Source organism: Danio rerio, chromosome 12 (assembly GCF_049306965.1).
Source record: "Danio rerio strain Tuebingen ecotype United States chromosome 12, GRCz12tu, whole genome shotgun sequence".
Classification (NCBI taxonomy): Eukaryota; Metazoa; Chordata; class Actinopteri; order Cypriniformes; family Danionidae; genus Danio; species Danio rerio.
In genome coordinates this window covers 30,414,490-30,436,500 of record NC_133187.1, presented here as the reverse complement: position 1 = coordinate 30,436,500, position 22,011 = coordinate 30,414,490, and the positions used below count along the sequence as shown (strand labels likewise).

Genomic DNA, 22,011 nt, shown 5'->3' with positions numbered 1-22,011 from the left:
GTAAGGAAACACTGGTCTAGGGTGCCAAAAATTATTTAGAAAGGGCCCTGACCTACATTATGCGTTTAATGTCAAGTGTGGTTCAGCCTAATGTATATTTAAAGCAGTTTACTCTTTTACTTAATATTTAAAGCAGTTTACTTGTTTACTTACTATGAAATGATTAAATGATAAAATGATATTATGATCTCAAAACTGCTCATTCAAGTTTTTTTTTTTTTCATTGTATGGAAATGAAATGAAACCCTTATTGACTCTCACCTGCTTTGTCACAGATTGTGACATGCTGTGTTTCGGTTAATGTGTGTATTAAAGAACAAACAAGTGCCTTCGCAGAGAGGATCATAGTTCTGTTTTTAGAAATTAATCATTTGACTTCTGCTCTGTCCCTCTAAACTCTATACACTATTCTGCCACATATGGTAGTAGCGCAATTGCAACACATCTTCATTTGGATTACTTTTGGTACTGCTTTTGACATTTTGCACATGTCTGTAAATGTTTGTTTTTACTGAATCTATTCTAAAAATGTGGTATAATTATGTTTAGAGGTAGGAGACTTTTGACTCAAAATAATATATTTTTAACACTATATTCTTACTATGATCTTATATTTCCTGCATATTTTGCTGTACTGCTTTTTTCACTCATGCACTGGATTTCACACAATAACTTATACATTTTTGTAAATTTAAGTGGATAGAACAAAAAAAAACAATTAAGTTGGGGCAAAAAAACTTTCAAATTGTGTTCCATCTTAATTTAAAATAGTAGTTTGAACAAACAGCAAACGGTTTTGTGTTTAAATTAGGGGGTAGGTTTATGGGATCTAAAAAGTAAAATCAAATAATAATGATAACAATAATGATAATAATAATAATTTTAAAAAATAATAATGAAAATAATAATAAAATGATGAAAATAGTTAAATAATTTGATTACATTAGCCTGATCTGGGTTTGTAAAGTTACAAGTACTGACAACAAACATAATAGCCTGGTCTTATTATTTATAAATAGAGTTAATAAGATTTAAAGCTAAAAATGTAAATTATTTTCAGATGGACAGACACAGACCGACCAACCCAATAGCTTACGTGCACATTATTCAAAATGAATGTAATATATTCAGTATTGACACACATAAATAATGTGCACGCTTCCTTTTCCAAAGCTGGCAGTGACTCAATAAGGAAACAAATTGGATAAGAGAAGTCAACACCCTGAACACCGTTCACTAGGTGTTCTAGTTCATTGTTCCGTCACATAGCAACTTCAGCAAAGAGGAGGCACAAGCACAGGAATGAATTATCAGAAAACATTGGCTTGCTCTTGCTGAATGCACTCTCTTCATATATGTGTGTGTCACTTTTTCCGCTCTGTGTGTTGATGTATCGCTGCATTACTAAAATGAAAGCTCTGAAGTGTCCTTGACAAGGACATTTAACACTTACAAAACATTCACACTGGAAATCAGGTTTCCTGGGAGAAGCGGAGGATAATGTGAGGTAAGAAATAAACAATTGGCTTTGATTTAACAGCCATAAACTAAAGGTGTTACAATAGGGATGTTGTATAGTCTCACACCCACATCAGTGAAACCTGCAGAGACGAACACATCGCAATGAATGTCTACAAGACAATCAAGAGACAGGCAGGCGGCCTCTGACGTCACACGCATGTGGAGATCAGCATCTGCTCTGGCGCTTTTATTTTCTCCCTGAGAGAAAGGAGGAGTGTGAAGGAGGGGGTCTGATCGTGCAACACTCCGAGAAACATGAAGATCACAAGAAGATAAAGCTCATGCAGTGATTGGAAGTGCGAGTGGAGGGGGGACTAAAAGCAAGCATGGCAGCCGTTTCGCAATTCATGCACGTGTACATGCAAGCAAACAAACAAACAAACACCCACACATGCATATATAGATAAAATGATTTTCTGTATAGCCAGCATATGCCAATGCCAGATATTATTTTATCCGGGGGGAAAGTGTCAAAATAGCACATTGGCAAGTGAAGCTCTTCTATGCTGAAATGCTTGTTATTTCATTTTACTTAATATAAAGCAACTTGGATTTTGCATATTCTGAATTTATTCATATATTCTGTGGTCCACTAGTATTATTAAAGACATTTTACATGTAAAAAAAAACACCATGTCAAGTAGGGATTGTATTCAAACAGGTGACTCTTTTTTAAATTTAATTTTAGGAAAAATGTAAATAGATATTTGCAGTAGCTTAAAAACACCTCTCATGTGGAGAATGAAGTCACATGCATTGCTCAGGTGTGTTTTTTTCACAGACTTTACAGGGTTAAAATCTTGATGGGTCTATCAGTTTCGTCTATTCAAATTGATCTCTGATCTTTATTTTGTATTTTCTATTGGATTCAAGTCAGGTGATTGGCTGGGCCATTTTACAAGAGAGAGTTCTTCACTGTGTTTTGGATCTTGCTGAAATGTCCACTCTGGTTTTATCTTCATCATCCTGCTAATGTATGTTGGATTGAAGCAGCAAATATTAATTTACACTGATGAAAGAGGGTTGCTGGATAACTAGCTGTCTGGGCTTTCACTGCTTTTTTACACCTCCCTTTTTTCATGTGTTCAATAATTTTTTCCTGGTTCATTTAATTTTAGTACACATAACTTTATTTGTACACTAATTAGATTTGTTTTATTTTCATTTTGTACATGTATTTCTTCAGCTGTTATCAACATTATTATATAATACATATTTTTAGCAGGAATAAAAGAACAATGCCATTTTTCTATTATTATTATTATTTTTTTTTTTTGCTTTTGACCCTCTCTTTGCCACTTCTGTTAACTAAGAATAAGGAAATGGGATCCATGGATCCATCATGTCTTGTATCAACGGTTCAGGCAGGTGGTGTAATGGTCTGGGGTATATTTTCTTGGCGCACGTTCTGCCCATTAGTACCAATTGAGCATTGTGTCATTGCCACAGCCAACCTGAGTATTGTTGCTGACCATGTCCATCCTTTTATGACCACAGTGTACCCATTTTCTGATGGCTACTTCCAGTACAAAACACGCTATGTCATAAAGTACAAATCATCTCAAACTGTTTAATTCAAATATGACAATAAGTTTGCTGTACTCAAATGGCCTCCACAATCATCAGATCCCAATCCAATAGAGCACCTTTGGGATGTAGAGATTTGCATAATAGATGTACAGGCGACAAATCTGCAGCAACTGTGTGATGCTATCATAACAATATGGTCCAATATCTCTGAGGAATATTTCCTGTACCATGTTCGATCTATGCCACGAAGGATTAAAGCAGTTCTGAATACAAAAGGGGGTCTAACCCGGTACTAGTAAGGTGTACCTAATAAAGTGTATATTGCAGATTTTTACAATATCAAGCAGCCTTAACTGATTTGGATAGTCACTGAATGGACATTTCGTTTTAAAACGTGCAAGAAGCAACACAATATTTAGCAGAAATGTCACCACAGGATTTCCAGTAAGCCTGGCTTGCTAATAACTCTGCTTTATTAGTGACACTTCTGTATGTGCAGGTGGTTGCAATATCCTTCGTTCCCCTGATAGAATCTCTGTCAACAATGAACACTGCCAGAGGGGCAGTAAGAAACACAGAGGAAACGCGGCGGAAAAGTGGACTCTGTTATTTTTAGGGCCACCTTGGGGGAATTAGAGCAGTCCGGCACCGAGAGCAATGCAAGTGGGTAACCTGGTTTTCCTTGAGAGAGAAACACGACCAGAATATTATCCAGCACAATGTCTAGCAAGCACGCGCTGTCTTTCCCTTCCCCGTTCTTCCACATCATTCTACGTCTCCATTTTCTCTCTCCTCTCATCTCGTTACTTCCTCCCCTAGATTCATTTTTCACCCTAATGTGTGTCTCATAAGCCTGCGCTCCCCGTCCCGTCTCCCCCCCACCCCCAACCTGCTCATCTCGCTCTTTTTCTCTTTTATAGATACATAGATATATTACATTACGCCTCCATACTAAGGTCTTGTGCTTTGTGTGGGTTACTGAAGCCATCGCTTCACAGAACAATATCACTTTCGCACAGGCAACCCATTAACCAGTCGCTCTTCACTGATAATTGGAAAATCAGAAGCTTGGGCATGCGTGTAGAACATTGCAATCACAACATGGCATTAGTGAGGGCAACAATCCTAAGGAACTCTTTTTAACACTTAGTAGCTGCTTCTAAAGAGATTGTTGAACCTTAAAAGCATTGTGGAGAAATTTGTCTGAATGAGTTTTAAAGGTCATGTAAGCAACAACTTAATCCATACCTCCTGTGACGCTACACAAAAAGACACATAAAGGCTTGGCATGGGTCAACATGCATGACCAGTCTGAATGAATGCCTTTTGAAACATAACCACTAGGCTATAAAAATATCAATATGGCGCAGTGTGTAATTTTGGCCACTAGGGGGATATTCACATATTCACAACAAGTGAAGAGTGTGGAATCGTGAGAGTTGTCATGAAATCATGTTCATGGATGAGGTAAATTTATTATTATGGTAGTATCAAGGTTATAATAGTTTTGGATTTTTTATTAGTTTTAGTTATTTCGTTTGACTTTTTTTCCAATTCAGTAAGTTTTAATTTTTTTTTGAGGTAGATTTACTAGTTTTTATTAGTTTTTATATTTTGAAATTGCTTAGTTTTAGTTTAGTTCATTTTAGTTTCAGTATCAGTTTTAGTTTTTTTTGTTTGCTGTTTTTTTTTTGTAAATAAGAACCTTTGTAAGGTGCAAGATTCAAAATCATCAGAAAAAATATTGTATAATAAAAACTCAACCAACGATAAGCTACATTTTGTTTTGACACAAGAACACTACCATCTACCCATCCTCAAATTCAAATACAACAGCACACAAGATAGCACCCATAAGTAAAATATGTTTGCAATGCAGCTTCTGAGGTTAGCTACGCAGTAGTGATGGGAAGTTCGGATCTTTAACTTCAACGGGATCATTTGTGACAATCTTCCCAAGTTTGGACTCAACATATCAAAAATATGTAGTCAGCAACTATAATTTCAGTCAGTTAAAATATCACCATGATCTGAAAAGTTTCTTACAATTAAGTTTTGCAACCCAACTGATGCAAGATTCACTTATTAAAATTCCATTACGACTTTCTGTTATGAAATAAACTTACGTTTGGACAAATCCTCTGGTTTAAACCCTCTGTTTGCCAGCGCTGCAGTTCAAGTTTAGTCCAGTCACACCCAAAGACTGTGTTTGGTTTACTGAATCACGCATGCGCAGCATTATTGGTTCTCCACTTCTCAGATCTGATCTTAGTGTACTGTTCTAATAACTAAATTACTCAACATTTGGTGATGATTCAGTTCGATTTGGTGAACTGATCCACTCAGAATATCTGATTAAAAAGAAAGATTCGTTTTTGATTGTTATCACTTATACAGAAACAAAACCTATTATTTGGCACAAACTGTCACATCCCCAGTCTGATCACGCTGTCTTCTTGTGTATGTTTGTTTACATGTCACGAGCGCACGTGAATGTTGTTTTGATCTGTCACCTCGTGTTTACCTAAGGCATCCCTCCCCCTTGTTACCCAATCTTTCTATTTACATAATTGATGCCACTCACCTGCAGTCCATGAGTAGCTCTCCTTCTGCTCTATTTATTCCCCGTGTGTGTGTTGTCTTGTGCTAGATCGTTATTTGCGAGTGCGCTTACGCTCAGCCACTCGTGTCGTGTCCTGTCCTGTCTTGTCTTGTTCTCTCTCTTCCTCTCTCTCTCTGCGCTATCCAGTGGGATTTCCGTGTCGCTGCAACGCCAGGTCCTTACATCCAGTGTTGGGTCTTTTTTCCTCATCTCCTTCTATTCCAGACCGGACTTCCTCTCGCTCTCGGAGCCCGCCGGCCTTCTCCAAAACACCGGCTTCCTCTCTCTCTCACTCGCTGCTCAGCATCCCCCACACGTCCGCCTCATCGAGCGCCCCCTGCCGGGTATAGTTGAGAAGGCAACTGAATTTCTGTTATTTTTGTGTGACTTTATTCCGGCTGTTTTGTTTTGTTTTTTCTTGTCTGAGGTTCACGAAGGGGACGACCTCCACCGGAAATATTTGTGCCAGGACTGTTGTCAGTTGCAGACAGCCCAGATACCTTTTTGTTCCGCTTTTTCCCTCCTGGCTGGATTTTTTTGGATCTTTTTCTAGAAAGATATTTTGTTTGGATATTGAAAATAAATTCCCCTGATTCTCTCAAGCCTGCATTTGTGTCTCTTTAAGAACCCTGACAGAACGATCTAGCCGCTATGGACACAGCAGGCTCAGATTCCGTCCGAACCGCCGTTACACAGCAGGGAGCGTTGCTGGGGCAGCATGAGGTCAGGCTGACCAACACTTCACGAGAGGTGGACTTCCTGGCCAATCAGGTAGCTGAGTTGACAGCAAGAATACAAGAGCTGCAGCATGACGTTGCCCAGGGAGGGCAAGCGGCTCCTGGTCCTCACTATCAACATGAGCCTCGCTGCAATATCCCGCCACCCTATGATGGAGATCCGAATTCCTGCAGAGCCTTCCTATCCCAGTGTTCAGTGGTTTTCGCGCTACAGCCACGCACCTATGCCACGGAAGAAACTAAGGTGGCCTTTGTCCTGACGCTTCTCACTGGTAAGGCTCGTGACTGGGGGATTTCAGTTTGGGACACTCAAGCTCCTTGTTGCACTTCTTTTGATGAGTTCAGACAGGAAATGATAAAACTGTTTGACCGATCCGCTCGGGGCCAGGAGGCTGCTGATCAGCTGGCCCGTTTGCGACAGGCAGGGCGTTCAGTGACTGAGTACGCCATCCAATTCAAGACGCTAGCAGCGTCTTGTGACTGGAACCAGGGGGCCTGCAGATCCATGTTCCGCGCTGGACTGGAGGAGGTGATTCAGGACGAGTTAGCCACCATCGATCTGCCTCATGACTTCGACGACCTGATCAACATGGCTCTACGGGTGGAGGGACGTCTACGCCGCCGCCATCAACGCTCTGCACCCCGCTCACCCTGGAGGACTGAGGACACCTTTCCCGTCTCTGATGCCTCCAACTCCGCTTCCGCTGGTCCAGAGCCTATGCAGGTGGGACGCCTCCGGCTCACCCCCCAGGAGAAGCAGCATCGCCTCGCTAAGGGCTTGTGTCTGTACTGTGGCAAGCCAGGACATTTCGCAGCCACCTGTCCTTTAAAAGGCACAGCTCGCCAGTGAAGAGGGGGATCCTGGTGAGCGCTACTCCTTTTTTGCATTCCTCCCCTTCTCGTACTGTTATTCCTGTCTCTGTCCAGTTTGGGGATCTTTCTAACTCCTGTTCGGCCTTGATCGATTCTGGAGCTGAGGGTAACTTCATGGATCGTTCCTTGGCCACTTCGTGGGGGATCCCTGCTCTTGCTCTTTCTGACCCTATCCCTGCCCGTTCTCTTAATGGCACTCTTATTACCACTGTTTCCCATAGCACCCCTCCTATCACACTCATTGTTTCAGGCAATCACCGTGAGGTCACCACGCTGCTCCTCCTTGACTCCCCAAGTGCCCCCATAGTTTTAGGGCATCCATGGCTACTGCAGCATGGCCCACACGTTGATTGGTTGAATAATTCAATTTTGTCATGGAATCAGTGTTGTCTTGCTACGTGTTTGGGTCCTGCCTCTTTTCCTGTTTCTTTGTGTCCTGTCCCGCAGGTGGAATCGGCTGATCTGGCTGGGGTTCCGGCGGAGTACCATGATCTGCGTCAGGTGTTTAGCAAGTCTCGGGCCACCTCCTTGCCTCCCCATCGTCCTTATGATTGCGCCATTGAACTCCTCCCAGGCACTTCTCCGCCGAAGGGTCGATTATTTTCCCTTTCTGGTCCTGAGAGAGAGGCCATGGACCGTTACATTAACGAATCTCTTAAAGCTGAACTCATCCGACCCTCCTCTTCCCCGGCAGGCGCTGGGTTCTTCTTTGTCAAAAAGAAGGATGGCTCCTTGCGTCCTTGTATCGATTATCGAGGGCTTAACGACATCACTATCAAGAACAGGTACCCCTTACCTCTCATGTCGTCTGCCTTTGAGTTATTGCAAGGAGCCAAGGTCTTTACCAAACTTGACCTCCGGAATGCCTACCATCTGATCCGCATACGTGAGGGGGATGAGTGGAAGACCGCCTTTAACACCCCTACGGGACACTTTGAGTACCGGGTCCTACCATTCGGTCTGACCAATGCCCCGGCGGTCTTCCAGGCCCTGGTCAATGATGTGTTGAGAGACATGGTTAACCGCTTTGTCTTTGTGTACCTTGATGATATTTTGATATTTTCCCCATCCCCACAGGTACACACTCAACATGTTCGCCAGGTGCTACAACGGCTGCTGGAGAACCAGCTCTATGTTAAAGCGGAGAAGTGCGTATTCCACGCCCAGTCGGTTCCCTTCCTAGGATTCATAATTTCGGCAGGAGAGATCCAGGCAGACCCCTGTAAGGTAAGGGCTGTTGCCGAGTGGCCAACTCCTGACTCGCGTAAGGCTCTGCAGCGATTCCTGGGGTTTGCCAACTTTTATCGGCGATTCATCAGGAATTTTGGTCAGATTGCTGCACCCTTAACGGCACTCACCTCTCCTAAGGTACCGTTCAAATGGAAAGCTGATGCTCAGGAGGCCTTTGATAAATTAAAGTCCCGTTTTATCTCTGCTCCTGTCTTGTCTATTCCAGATCCTGAACGGCAATTTATTGTTGAGGTAGATGCCTCTGATGTCGGAGTAGGCGCAGTCCTATCTCAGCGGTCATGTCTGGATGGGAAAGTGCATCCCTGTGCCTTCTTTTCCCACCGCCTGAGTCCTTCTGAACGGAATTACAACATAGGTAACCGGGAGTTGTTGGCGGTCAGGTTGGCTTTGGGGGAGTGGCGTCACTGGTTGGAGGGGGCAGCTCAGCCTTTTCTGGTCTGGACGGATCACAAGAATCTGGAATATATCCGTTCAGCCAAGAGGCTGAGCTCCCGACAGGCTCGCTGGGCCCTTTTCTTTGGCCGTTTTAATTTTACCCTATCTTACAGGCCAGGATCCAAGAACATAAAGCCGGATGCTCTCTCCCGTCTGTTTGAGGCCCCAGGGGAAGTGGAACCACCCGACACCATTATACCCAAGGAAGTGGTGGTGGCATCCATCTCCTGGGACATCGAAAGACGGATTGAGCAAGCCGGACGGATGGGTCCAATACCGAGGGGGGTCCCGGCGAGCAAACTGTTTGTTCCAGCCAAGATGCGCTCAGAAGTTATCCAGTGGGGTCATTCCTCCAAGTTGACCTGCCACCCAGGAGTTCGGAGATCACTGGCTGCCATCCGCCAGCGATTTTGGTGGCCATCTATGGCCAAGGACGTCAGGCAGTTCGTGGCTGCCTGCTCGGTTTGTGCTCGGAACAAGACGTCCAATGCACCTCCCGTTGGTCTGCTCCGTCCTCTTCCCATCCCTTCCCGCCCCTGGTCACACTTGGCCCTTGATTTTGTCACTGGTCTTCCTGAATCTAAAGGCAACACCTTTATCCTCACGGTGGTGGACCGCTTTTCCAAAGCAGCCCATTTCATTCCCCTCCCCAAGCTCCCCTCAGCCAAGGAGACAGCACAGGTGGTGATTGATCACGTTTTCCGGATTCATGGTCTTCCGGTCAATGTGGTCTCTGATAGGGGCCCCCAATTTGTCTCCCGGTTTTGGAAGGAATTCTGCCGACAGATCGGGGCCTCAACGAGTCTGTCTTCTGGATTCCATCCCCAGACCAACGGGCAGTCCGAGCGGGCAAACCAGGATTTGGAACGTACTCTCCGCTGCCTGACGTCCCACAATCCTAGCTCTTGGTGCCAACAACTGCCCTGGGTGGAGTATGCTCATAACTCCCTCCCGTCATCTGCTACAGGTATGTCTCCATTTCAATGCTCCGTGGGTTTCCAACCTCCTTTGTTTCCCTCACAGGAACCCGAAGCTGCTGTCCCGTCTGCCCTTGCGTTTGTCCAGCGGTGTCGCCGCACTTGGAAGAGAGCTAGGGAGGCCTTGGCCCGGGTTAATAGACGGACTAAAGCAGCGGCTGACCAACATCGGACTCCTGCTCCCCGCTACAGGTGTGGTCAAAGAGTATGGCTTTCCACTAAGGACCTGCCTCTTAGGGTAGCCTCACGCAAGTTGGCACCCAGGTTCATTGGACCATACCGGATCACCAAGGTCTTGAGTCCGGTGGTGGTACAGCTCAAGCTCCCCCCCACGCTTGGTCGGGTACACCCTACTTTTCATGTATCTAGGGTTAAACCTGTGCTGTACTCACCTCTTGCTCCATCTGCCCCAACCCCCCCTCCCCCCCGCCTAGTGGATGGTTCCCCAGTTTATACTGTGCGGAGATTGCTAGATGTCAGACGGAGAGGTCGGGGCTTTCAATACCTTGTGGACTGGGAGGGTTATGGTCCAGAGGAAAGGAGCTGGGTTCCGGCCCGGGATATTCTGGATCAGGCGCTGGTCAGGGACTTCCGTCGGCAACGAGGTGAGCCCCTCCATGCAACGCCTGGTGGCGTTCGTAGGGAGGGGGGTACTGTCACATCCCCAGTCTGATCACGCTGTCTTCTTGTGTATGTTTGTTTACATGTCACGAGGGCACGTGAATGTTGTTTTGATCTGTCACCTCGTGTTTACCTAAGGCATCCCTCCCCCTTGTTACCCAATCTTTCTATTTACATAATTGATGCCACTCACCTGCAGTCCATGAGTAGCTCTCCTTCTGCTCTATTTATTCCCCGTGTGTGTGTTGTCTTGTGCTAGATCGTTATTTGCGAGTGCGCTTACGCTCAGCCACTCGTGTCGTGTCCTGTCCTGTCTTGTCTTGTTCTCTCTCTTCCTCTCTCTCTCTGCGCTATCCAGTGGGATTTCCGTGTCGCTGCAACGCCAGGTCCTTACATCCAGTGTTGGGTCTTTTTTCCTCATCTCCTTCTATTCCAGACCGGACTTCCTCTCGCTCTCGGAGCCCGCCGGCCTTCTCCAAAACACCGGCTTCCTCTCTCTCTCACTCGCTGCTCAGCATCCCCCACACGTCCGCCTCATCGAGCGCCCCCTGCCGGGTATAGTTGAGAAGGCAACTGAATTTCTGTTATTTTTGTGTGACTTTATTCCGGCTGTTTTGTTTTGTTTTTTCTTGTCTGAGGTTCACGAAGGGGACGACCTCCACCGGAAATATTTGTGCCAGGACTGTTGTCAGTTGCAGACAGCCCAGATACCTTTTTGTTCCGCTTTTTCCCTCCTGGCTGGATTTTTTTGGATCTTTTTCTAGAAAGATATTTTGTTTGGATATTGAAAATAAATTCCCCTGATTCTCTCAAGCCTGCATTTGTGTCTCTTTAAGAACCCTGACACAAACATATTAATTAAATTAATACTTTTAAGTGTCTGTTTGGTCCATATTTAATGCTGTCACCGTGCTGCTGTCATGTCCAGCCGTTGCTTTTGTCGCAGGAGCAACAGACTGACTGGAGGTGGACTGCTTGATCTGACCAACGACATCAGGATTTGAAGAAATAGATTTACTTCTAAAAGGCATTCTGGATATTAAATGCATTTCACAAAGACTAAAGTAAAGGACGTTTTTGCTGTAATTTTAGTTAGTTTAAGTTAGTTGAGTATGTACACAATACAGTTTCAGTTAGTTCTAGTCTTTTTCAAAACTCTCGTTTTTATTTTTATTTCATTTAATGAAAATGTTTTTCAATTCTAGTTTTCGATTTTTCTTTTGTGTATTTTTTTTGTACAGTACATTTTAGTTAACTACAATAAACTTGGGTATAAAGCAAGACTGAAAGTCATAAAATGGCTGAAGCAATGCTGCATAGAGACAAGCGTGATGTACAGCATGAAATACATTTTAGGGTTTTGTCATAATGCTGCTCTGTGCAGTATAATAAAATGCACAACATATCAAAGCGTCTTTGGTGTTTCCCTGTTTTCTATTAAACAAAACTGGAACTTGACTGTTTATGATGAAGACACAAGACAATGTTTGTGTCACTAGTTAAAATGGCTTATTTCTATAGATTTTTTTAAAACACTATTCTAGTGGTTTATGGCTATTGAAATAGAAAAGTCATACATATGAAAATACCTCATATTCTCTTCGATATACACGCAACAGAATCACTTTTTTTGTTCCAATGATTATTACAACAGAAGGTGGCCATAGATCTTTTCAATACAAAGCTTCTTTTAGATCAATGAAGTCATTTAGTCTGTTCAGGACTCATTTATTTTCTTTTTTTTTTAAAAACAACTTGTAAATGTGGCAGTTCATTCCGCTGTGTCAACCCTAGATTAATAAAAGGACTAAGCTAAAAAGAAAATGTTGATGAATTTGTAACTGAATTTGTTATTAATTTCAGTTCCAACTTAAATACTTATTATTAATTTGTAAATCATTTTTATAAGTTTTTGTTTGCTTAAAGGTTCAGATTGTGGGGTTCAGGTAAAGTGTGTTGCTTGTTTGCTTGTTTTTTTCAGCTATACTGTATGCTTGTTATGATGTGTTGTACTCTGTTTGATTTACGAAGTCCCTCGAAAATGAGATGGTTCATCTCAAGGGGCTATCCCATTTAATAAAATTCAACTTAGAAATTCAATTCAACATTGTGCCTTTAAAGCAAAAATGTGAAAAATTCACTTGATATTAAAAGTAATATTTTAAAATGGATAGTTCCTGTTATTGATTGCAATTATTTGAGCCCCATTTGAAGCTGTTGTAAATCAATCAATAAATATAAACCTTTGACCTCATTGTTACTGCGTCACTGCATTTGTTTGTGGTTGAGACTCCATGTATTCCAAATTAAAGCAGATAATTTTTTATTTTTTATTTTTACTGTATATTGTAAGCACTGAAATTGTTTGGCATTGCTTTTTACAAGGAACACTTAAAATCAGCATATTAGAATCATTTCTGAAGGTTCATGTGACACAGAAAGCTGCCATAATGATGCAGAAAATTCAGCTTTGCCATCACAGGAATGTAATACATTTTAAAACAGAATACAGTTTGTTTGAATTAAAATACTATTTCATATAACTACCGTTTTTACAGTATTTTGTCCAAATAAATTCAGCCTTGGCAAGAATAAAATATTTCTTCTTTAGAAAAAAGCAAAAAAAAAAAAAAACATTTATTTGTACTGTTTTGTCCTTTTGAGATTGATTATAAAGTGGTTTCATTTTGTATTCCAGATTCCAGAGAATAATCTTTTTTATTTTCTTAAAGATTAGCATTTTATCTGTGGTTTATTATTCAGACCACCCCAAGCCAGATTTAAATGAGCAAGCAAACAGGAGACAGCAGTTCCTCCGGCTTGCTTATTGCCAGCAATTCCCAGAGAGTGACTGTGGCGCATATAGAGGAGTGTGAAGGTCATCACCTCTGATTCCAGTTATGTAAGATAAACGGAAATACACACTTGGGATATGGAGGGAAAATGACAGAGCACAACAACCGCAGACTATCAGAGAAAGACAAAATGGGCAGGTAGATAACAAAAACGAGGAGAATAAAATGTAAAGCGAGGGGGAGTTATATGCGCATGAGTGTCAGCGTTTTGAAAAGTAGAAGACAAAGGGCACCTGTCTGTCCACCCAGCCACATCCAGAGGTCATTTTAAAGTACTTTGAATATCCCTTGACTGTTTCTGCATGATAAATTACTACCTACACAGCAACAGCATGGTGGGGGAAGGTTTGGGCTTCAATCAGATGACCGCAACCTTGCTATTGACCTGCATTCAGAGTGTGTGGACACAGACTCTGTCGTGACATGGTGATGAATGCAAAGCGCAGGGACGGCATGAGGATGAGGGCAGGATGGAGATGTCATCTTTGAAAAATGGCTCGCTGTGCTTGACTCTGATGTGTTGAAGTACTCACAAATGAGAAAAAACTGCTTCCTGCCAAGCAGCCGGGTCTTTGACAATCCGGCAATCAATCTATTTTGTCAAAAAAAGCTTCAAACTGCAGAATGAAACTGCCTAACTTTTGACTAAGATTTTCCTGACCAGGGATTTTTTTTCCATGCTAACATTTTCTATAAGTCATAATGGCTTTTTGTGGGAACAGCCTATTTAGACTTTTAATTACATTTTTATTGTTGTTTTTAGCCAACAAAAAGCAATTGATTTCTTGGTTTCTACAGATTTGTGATCATACAGTAGTCAACATTTGAAGTGGATCAAAAAGGCTTTTCAAAATAGTCCCAAGACAAGCAAGGGCATTGTTAAATCCTTTTAGGACAAGGTTTTGATCCACTTCAAATGTTGACTACTGTACATTTGCTTAAAAATGATGGCTTTTGCATCTATCAGTTATCTTTAAAGGTTTTGTTTGTATCACTGACCCATAAACTCATTACTTAGACACTCAGCCAAAACAGGTATAATTATAATTATTCAAAATATAAACAAAGTCCATTTTCTATATAGTAAATGATTGTATACAGTAGTTCCTTTCATTAGAAGCTAATTTTAAGGGATTTAGCTTATTAATGTAAGTAAACAAACTTCTTTACATTTTTCTTATCAGCTCATACTGGCTATATACTGTAGTTAGTTGTGCATGACCATTTCCTTTTTTTAAGTAAAGATTTACAGTCATCAAACACTCACTTACAATTTATATTTAAAAACTAATACAAGTTGCATGATTCTGAATATTCTGAGAATCTGTTTTCAATATCCAGATTCTTCAGTTAAACAAAAGTTTTACTTTAATTACTAGATTATGATAAAATGTTCGTTGATTCAATCAATTTAAACATATTTTATAATAATTTTATTTTTAAAGCCTAGTTTTAACGAATGATAGAAACTTGAGTATGTGTAGCTTCATAAACATACATGCCAATTTCTAGACACAAATCCAGACTTATACACTCACCGGCCACTTTATTAGGTCCAACTGCTCCTTAAGGCAAATTTCTAATCAGCCAATCACATGGCAGCAACTCAATGCATGTAGACATGGTCAAGATGATCTGCTGCACTTCAACCCGAGCATCAGAATGGGGAAGAAAGATAATTTAGGTGACTTTGAAGGTGGCATGGTTGTTAGTGCCAGACGGGCTGGTCTGATCATTTCAAAAACTGCTGATTTACTGGGATTTTCACACACAAACATCTCTAGGGTTTACAGAGAATGGTCCAAAAAAAAAAGAAAAGAAAATATCCAGTAAGTGTCAGCTCTGTGGGCGCCAACGCCTTGTTGATGCCTGAGGTCAGAGGAGAATGGGCAGACTGGTTTGAGCTGATAGAAAGGCAGCAGTAACTATAGAAGTGCATCTCTGAATTCACAACACGTCCAACCTTGAGGCAGATGGGCTACAGCAGCAGAAGACCATACCGGATGCCTCTCCTGTCAGCTAAGAACAGAGAACTAAGGCTGCAATTTGCACAAGCTCACCAAAATTGGACAATGGAAGATTGGAAAAATGTTGCTTGGTCTGACAAGTCTTGCTTTCTGCTGCGCCATTTGGATGGTGGGGTCAGAATTTTGAGTCAACAATATGAAAACATGGATCCATCCTGCCTTGTATTAATGGTTCAGATTGGTGGTGGTGGTGGTGGTGGTTTAATGGTGTAGGAAATATTTTCTTGTCACACGTTGGGCCCATTAGTACCAATCAATCATCATATCAATGTCACAGCTAACCTAAGTATTGTTGCTGACCATGTCCACCCCTTTATGACCCCAGTGTACCTATTTTCTGATGGTTACCTCCAGCAGTATAACACGCCATATCATAAAGTGTGAATCATCTCAGACGATGTACTCAAATGGCCTCCACAGTACCAGATCTCAATCCAATATAGGACCTTTGGAATGTGGTGGGAGATTGGCATTATGGATATGCAGCCAACAAATCTGCAGCAACTGCTTGATGCTATCATGTCAATATGTGTCAGAGTATTATTTCCAGTACCTTTTTGAATCTATTCCACAAAGGATTTAGGCGGTTCTGAAGCCAAACGGGAGTCCAATCCAGTACTGGTAAGGTGAACCTAATAATGTAGCCGGTAAAATGTACAGTATGTTTAAATCCAGATTGCTCAATTTTAATGATTAATCGTGCAGCTCTAAATATATACATTATAAATAACATCCATCTTTGTAGCTGAAGAGACAAAACAACGGTCACCATCTGGCTCTGACACATTTGGGTTGAAGTTTGGTGCATTTTTAGTTTTGTTTTTTAGTTTAGTTTATCAGTCTGGCCATGGGTCAGATTCACTCAGTGCCAGACCATAACAAGCACCAGATAGCAAGGAAGCCCCTATAACTATAAAAAGAAGTTGACTATTTATTGCCAATTCATGCTCAGCACATATAAACAGACAATTTCTTCAAACAAATGCACTTGTGATTCATGCGACAGCCAGAAAACTCTGGAAACCTGAAAAGAAGATCAAAAGGAACATTTTACCATCTGTTCTGTACTGAGGGACCCTGGGCTGCTTTAAAAAAACAGGAATCAAGAACAAAAGACAGGAAGGTACGGAATCCTCTGACAGCTTTTGCAAGATCTGTCAAAAGTCTGACTGATGGAGAAGAAGCATCACATCACCTTGGGCTTAATGACTCATTCTATTTCAGTTTTAACCTCGCTTGGGTCTGCGTGACCTGCCCTGCCATTCATGAATATTCCATCTGATGGAGTTGCTAAGGCCCACAAGCAAAAGTTTGCCAGGCTGCAAGTACCTTACATAAACGTCTTCCTAAATTATTCATGGGAGGTATGAAAGAAACGTAGAATGTAATGAAATCATACTAGTTTGGCCATGAATCATGATTATCTGTCCACGGGGTGCTGAAGTACTTTGTGAGTGCATTACAAGTGTGCATGTTCAAGTGCTTAGTTTGTATTGTTCGTGGCTCAGTGAACTGAATCCTACTGAGAAAGATCTTAAAGGAGAAATGTTTCACTTTTTATTGTTTTTTTTAATCAGTGAATCTTAGAACCACCTTTCAGTTCAAAACTACTGAAAGTGATCACTTTAATTGAAATGCATTAAAAATGGGACAGCTCATTACCTCTGTTTGAAGAACAAAATGAAGAAGCAAGGTATTTGTATAAGTACATTTAACTCAAAATGGCTAAATTATGTGAAACAATGGGGTATGTGCACATGGACTTTTAGTTTTCAGCCAGCCACGGCCATTGCAATGCTCAGTATGGCTGACACAGCAAAGCAAGTCTCGCCTTCCAGTCAGATTAGCTACATTAATTGCTTTGGGGTGGGGTTTGTACAGGTTTGCTTGTTTGTTATGGCAATCCCTGTCATTTGGTGACTATTGCATGCTTGCCCTGCCTCTGACAGGAAAAAAAAGATATAACATATCTTCCAAGTGTCCATTTTTCTTCAGGTTTTGTCTGTATTTTTCCAGATTTTGTAACTGAGTCCTCTGGTTATCCCTGAAACATTTTCATGTGATGAAATACTTGCCAATCTTTGACATGCACAGTAGCTAGAAATTGTTTTAAATGTAATTAGAACTTAAGCAACAAAAGTAATAGGACAGGTCACTTCAAATTTTGTTATTGATTTGAATTATGTAATTTAACTGCAAGTTCAGCAAGCAGTTTTTGAGATTTCAGGCTTTTGATAGCTTTAGCTGGTCAATTACAAAGTCTACTTTAGTTCCTTAAAATAGCAACACGCCTTTACACACCTCCTTTATAGACCTGCCCGCCCATGAGTCCACAAAGTGATGCAAAAGGATTTTGCTATTTAAACAATGTGGCGCAAAACTTGAAAATTAGAGTTCCTTTGGTCTAAAAATAGCAACAAATTACTCCAAATATGTATTGCGCCTCATTTCGCCCAGTGTATGATAGGGCCCATAGTTTTGCATGAACTGCCTGAAGGTTTTGCACATATGGCTGCCAAGTAAACAGACTTTCCTTAAAAGAAACTTTACTACAGTATGCTGTCAATGTGATTTGACTGTCTACTTCAGTTTTATAACTTTACTATCATTCGTTTTGAACTCCTAAATACCTCATTACTTCAACTTAAATGGAGTAAGTTCACAGTACTCATATAGATTAGTTTATTAGCTCAAATGGTTTGTAGCGATCGGGTCCTCAAACGGTTTGTGTTGACTTAACTTATTGAATTTCACAGTGCTCAGTTGGTATGAGTTCTATTCATTTATTGGGTTGTACTGTGCTCAAATTGTTTTCTTTACTCAAATGGATTAAGTTCACAGTACTCATTAGGATTAATTGAACTTATATGGTTTGAGTTACTTTAACTTTTTGGATTTTAGAGTGTATGAATACTCCTTGAGTAATGTTCTGTTTTTGCCTTCAATATAGAATGCAGCTAGTTTGGACTTGAGAAAAGAGAAAAGCATCAGCAAAATATCACGTCAATATTCATTTCTCATGGTCAGTTGCAAAAAATGAAGTCTTTCGTTTACATGACAACAGCAACTTTGCGGTCTGACGATAGAAAATTTTGAAAATGAGCCTCAAAGTGCAAGTTTTTAAAACTAATACTGTCATCATCTCCCAGTAAAACCAAAAATAAGAGCTTGTAAAACCTTATTCTGAAGGCTTGAAGTGTCTGTCTTTAAAACAATGCATTCCAAGGTGAAGGCATCAAAGCACATCTGAACCCTAATCCGATCGATTGTTGAAGGCTGTATCGATGTATCCTTCACTGCCTTTGATATCTCATAATCCTGTGTGTTCCATTTCTGTCAGTTGAGCTAAAAAAAATTCTGAAAGCAGAGCTTGGTTAATGGTTATCAATTGTGTGTAAATGTACAATTTTAACTAACCTCTTATTACTTTTGATGATATTTCTAATGAAAAGTTGGTGTTGTACAGTAGTAATAAATACATGTTCCATTTGTAATCACTAAAGCTCTCTCTATTTTGTTACAGATCATTAAACCATTATGCTGCCTCACAAGTCTGTTTTGCAAGGTAAGGATCAACACAGTCTACATGTTAAGCCTATACTGAATGCCATACATGAGTACTTGTGCATTCATTGTTTCTTTACAAAGTGACATGCTGAATGATTTTTGCATATCAATGTGTGAATGGGGACAGTTTTAAAAATGACTTCTTAATTAAAATAATCTGAAATAACACAACTCCTGCATTTTTGTAGAACAACTTATTTGTTTTATATTCAATGCACTTACATTTGTAAAAAAAAAACTAATAAGTGAACTTAATTCTTTCATGTTGTTCCAACACAAATCAAATGTGTGGAACCCAGCATTTTTTGCAGTGCATACAACAACAATAAATAATAAAAAAAATCAAAGAAAAAACTTAATACATAATACAAACTTAATAAAACTGTTTAATACATAAAATAGTAGGTGTAAATAGTAGGTATTTTGTTGAATCTTTTCTGGTTATAATTAAGGTTAAGCTGTTTTAGTATCAAACAGTACAACAGAAGACAGCCAAGACTTGCCTATGGGACTCTGACTGCACTTTTAGGCATTTGGATTTAAAAGAAAAATGAAAAATGTATGCAAGTTGAAAGCTTCAAATGTCTTAGCTCCTCTGAATCATTTAGTTCGAAAAATAAGCTTCTAGCTAGCTTGCTGATGATATTTAACAATGCTAAATTGTGCCATCTGCTTGCACTCTCTTAAAAATGAGTTTTATTGCCATTTTTATTAATCAAATAACTTAAAACACATGCTTGTAAAAAATTCTTAATATATATATATATATATATATATATATATATATATATATATATATATATATATATATATATATATTTGTAAATACTTTTTATGTTACTTTATTTTTATTGAGAAATTATTTAAATTTTACAACAGGATAACAGGATCATTTCACGTTCAGAAATATACAATTTTGCTGTATTGCATATAAAAATAATAAATACATACAAAATTAATAATAATTCAATAAAAAAAAAACATTGGGGGATTACTTTGTTCCAGATTTAATGCATTCAACAGTAGTTAACAATGCAATTATTAATCCATTGCTTCCAATGATTTAAAAATAAGTCCTTTTCAGGGCTCAAAAGGAATGTAAATTCTTCCATATTGCTTATTTCTTTCACAATTTCAATCCAATCACTAATAGAGGGGGAGTCATGCTTATACCAGTATCTGGTAATACTCTTGCCACATTTAATATATTTACAAGGTAAAAATCCTTCTACACTACCACCTCTTCATAGTTTCCAAGTTAATTTGTAATTAAGTCTTTTGGTATATAGTATCCTATAAGATCTTTTCCTTTTAGAATAAAACCTAACATTTTTGCTCCAGAAAATATGAAGATGATCTACATCAACCTTCCCACATATTCTCCAGCAACTTTGAGGTATGGACAATTGTTTGCTTTCAATTTTGAGGGTAATAAAAAAACGTACTAGATTTTTCCAAGCAAATTCTTTCAACATTAGCGAACAGCTAATTGTATCTTACAGGCAGAAAGCCATTTTTCAATTAGAATTTCTTCCGCTAACTCTCTTTCCCATTTCTGCTTAATGTAGTTTGTGGAATCTTTTCCATTCTCATAAAGGTTTGGTAGAAAGAAGAAATTATTTTACAAATATTCCTATAAGAATCTTAGTTTTATTAATTCATTCAAACCCGAAATGTCTTTTGCTTTATATTCCCTTTCAAAGTAATCTTGAATTTGCAGGTAGCAGTAAAAGTCTTTATTGTCCAAATTATTTACATATTTTTAACTCTAAAAAACATTTTAATTGTCCCGGTTTAAAGTTATGGTCCAACGCCACCCATTTTACCATCATTATACGATCTTGTTGGTTATACTGCTCAATCAGTTTGAACCATACCTCAAGCATGGTGACTGTTATTTGATGTAAGCTTCTGCCGAAACCTGCAGAAATCTGCAGAAACCTATCAATAATCCACTACTCCATAATAATCGACTTTCAAAAATAACACACAAGTACTGGGATAATAGTTTATAGTTTAGATAAAGCCACAGACGTTTATGGTAGATTAAAACCACCATCCTGTGCATTTAAAGACTCTCAAAAATGAAAGTTGTAGGCAGCAATTACATAACTTAACCAATAGGTAGCGACAACCAGTCATTAAAAAATATGCCACTGAATAATTCTTCAAAAATGACACATCTAGCAATAAAACATGAGGATTTATGTGTAAATAACTGAATTAATTTTTGAAAATTTAGACTAAATATACATTTTAAAATACATTTTATACCAAATATATGCTTTAGCATTATCGGCAACAGTAGTAGTAACAGTGAATTTTTCCCAGTAATGAATATTTTACAATTAATTTTTATTCAGCTGATTATTTCTTCATCTTATTTTAAATAAAATGACAGGATCTGTTTGTTAAAACCAAAAGATTTTTGCAGTTCTGTTTTTGTAATATTTGGAAACCAACGACTAAAAAAACATAATGTTATTTGAACTGTGAGATTTGTGCTCTGTTATAACTCCAATCAATAATCTTTTGTGCATTCAAAAAAGTTCCATAAATCCTTAAAGGTCTTCATGAAACCATAAATGCCAGTAAGAATGTTTATTTTAAAGAGTAAATGAGCAAAATGAGGTGAGGACTACACAGTTCTGAATGTAAGTCATTGTTGATGACACACGGGTGGCAAACCTCATCTCTTGACACTTACAAATGAGCCTCTTCATAAATTCACCAATTCCTCCTATCTCCGCCAGCCTGATTCATATCTTACACACCTCCAACCTGCTCACAGCTGGCCAATTTCTTAAAGGTGAATAAAATATAAATGTGAAGTATAAAAGAACAAATAGTGTGTTTTTTTCAGGTCTAACAAAAGCCATTTGAAAGCAGCATAAATCATAATTACATGTTGCAACATCGGGCAACATGAGAAGTGCTTTGTGACTGGGAATAGCTGAGAGGCTAACGTGATTCACCTCCCAACGTCAGACCCTTAAATTAGCTCCCGCAGACAGT

General features: G+C 39.7%; 2 protein-coding genes across 5 annotated transcripts in view; one reads left to right on the top strand and one right to left on the bottom strand.

Annotated features, from left to right (window-relative positions):
- LOC100538338 (uncharacterized) overlaps nt 1–22,011 on the top strand; it is a 137,486-nt gene that overhangs the window by 81,550 nt on the left and 33,925 nt on the right. For all 3 annotated transcript variants that reach the window (XM_073918552.1, XM_073918551.1, XM_073918553.1), the window contains 2 exons: nt 18,953–18,994; nt 20,338–20,392. The gene's annotated coding sequence lies outside the window, so the exon portion shown is untranslated. The remainder of the gene's footprint in view (nt 1–18,952; nt 18,995–20,337; nt 20,393–22,011) is intronic.
- Nucleotides 1–22,011, bottom strand: part of tbkbp1 (TBK1 binding protein 1) — a 99,862-nt gene that overhangs the window by 71,308 nt on the left and 6,543 nt on the right. The window lies entirely within an intron of this gene.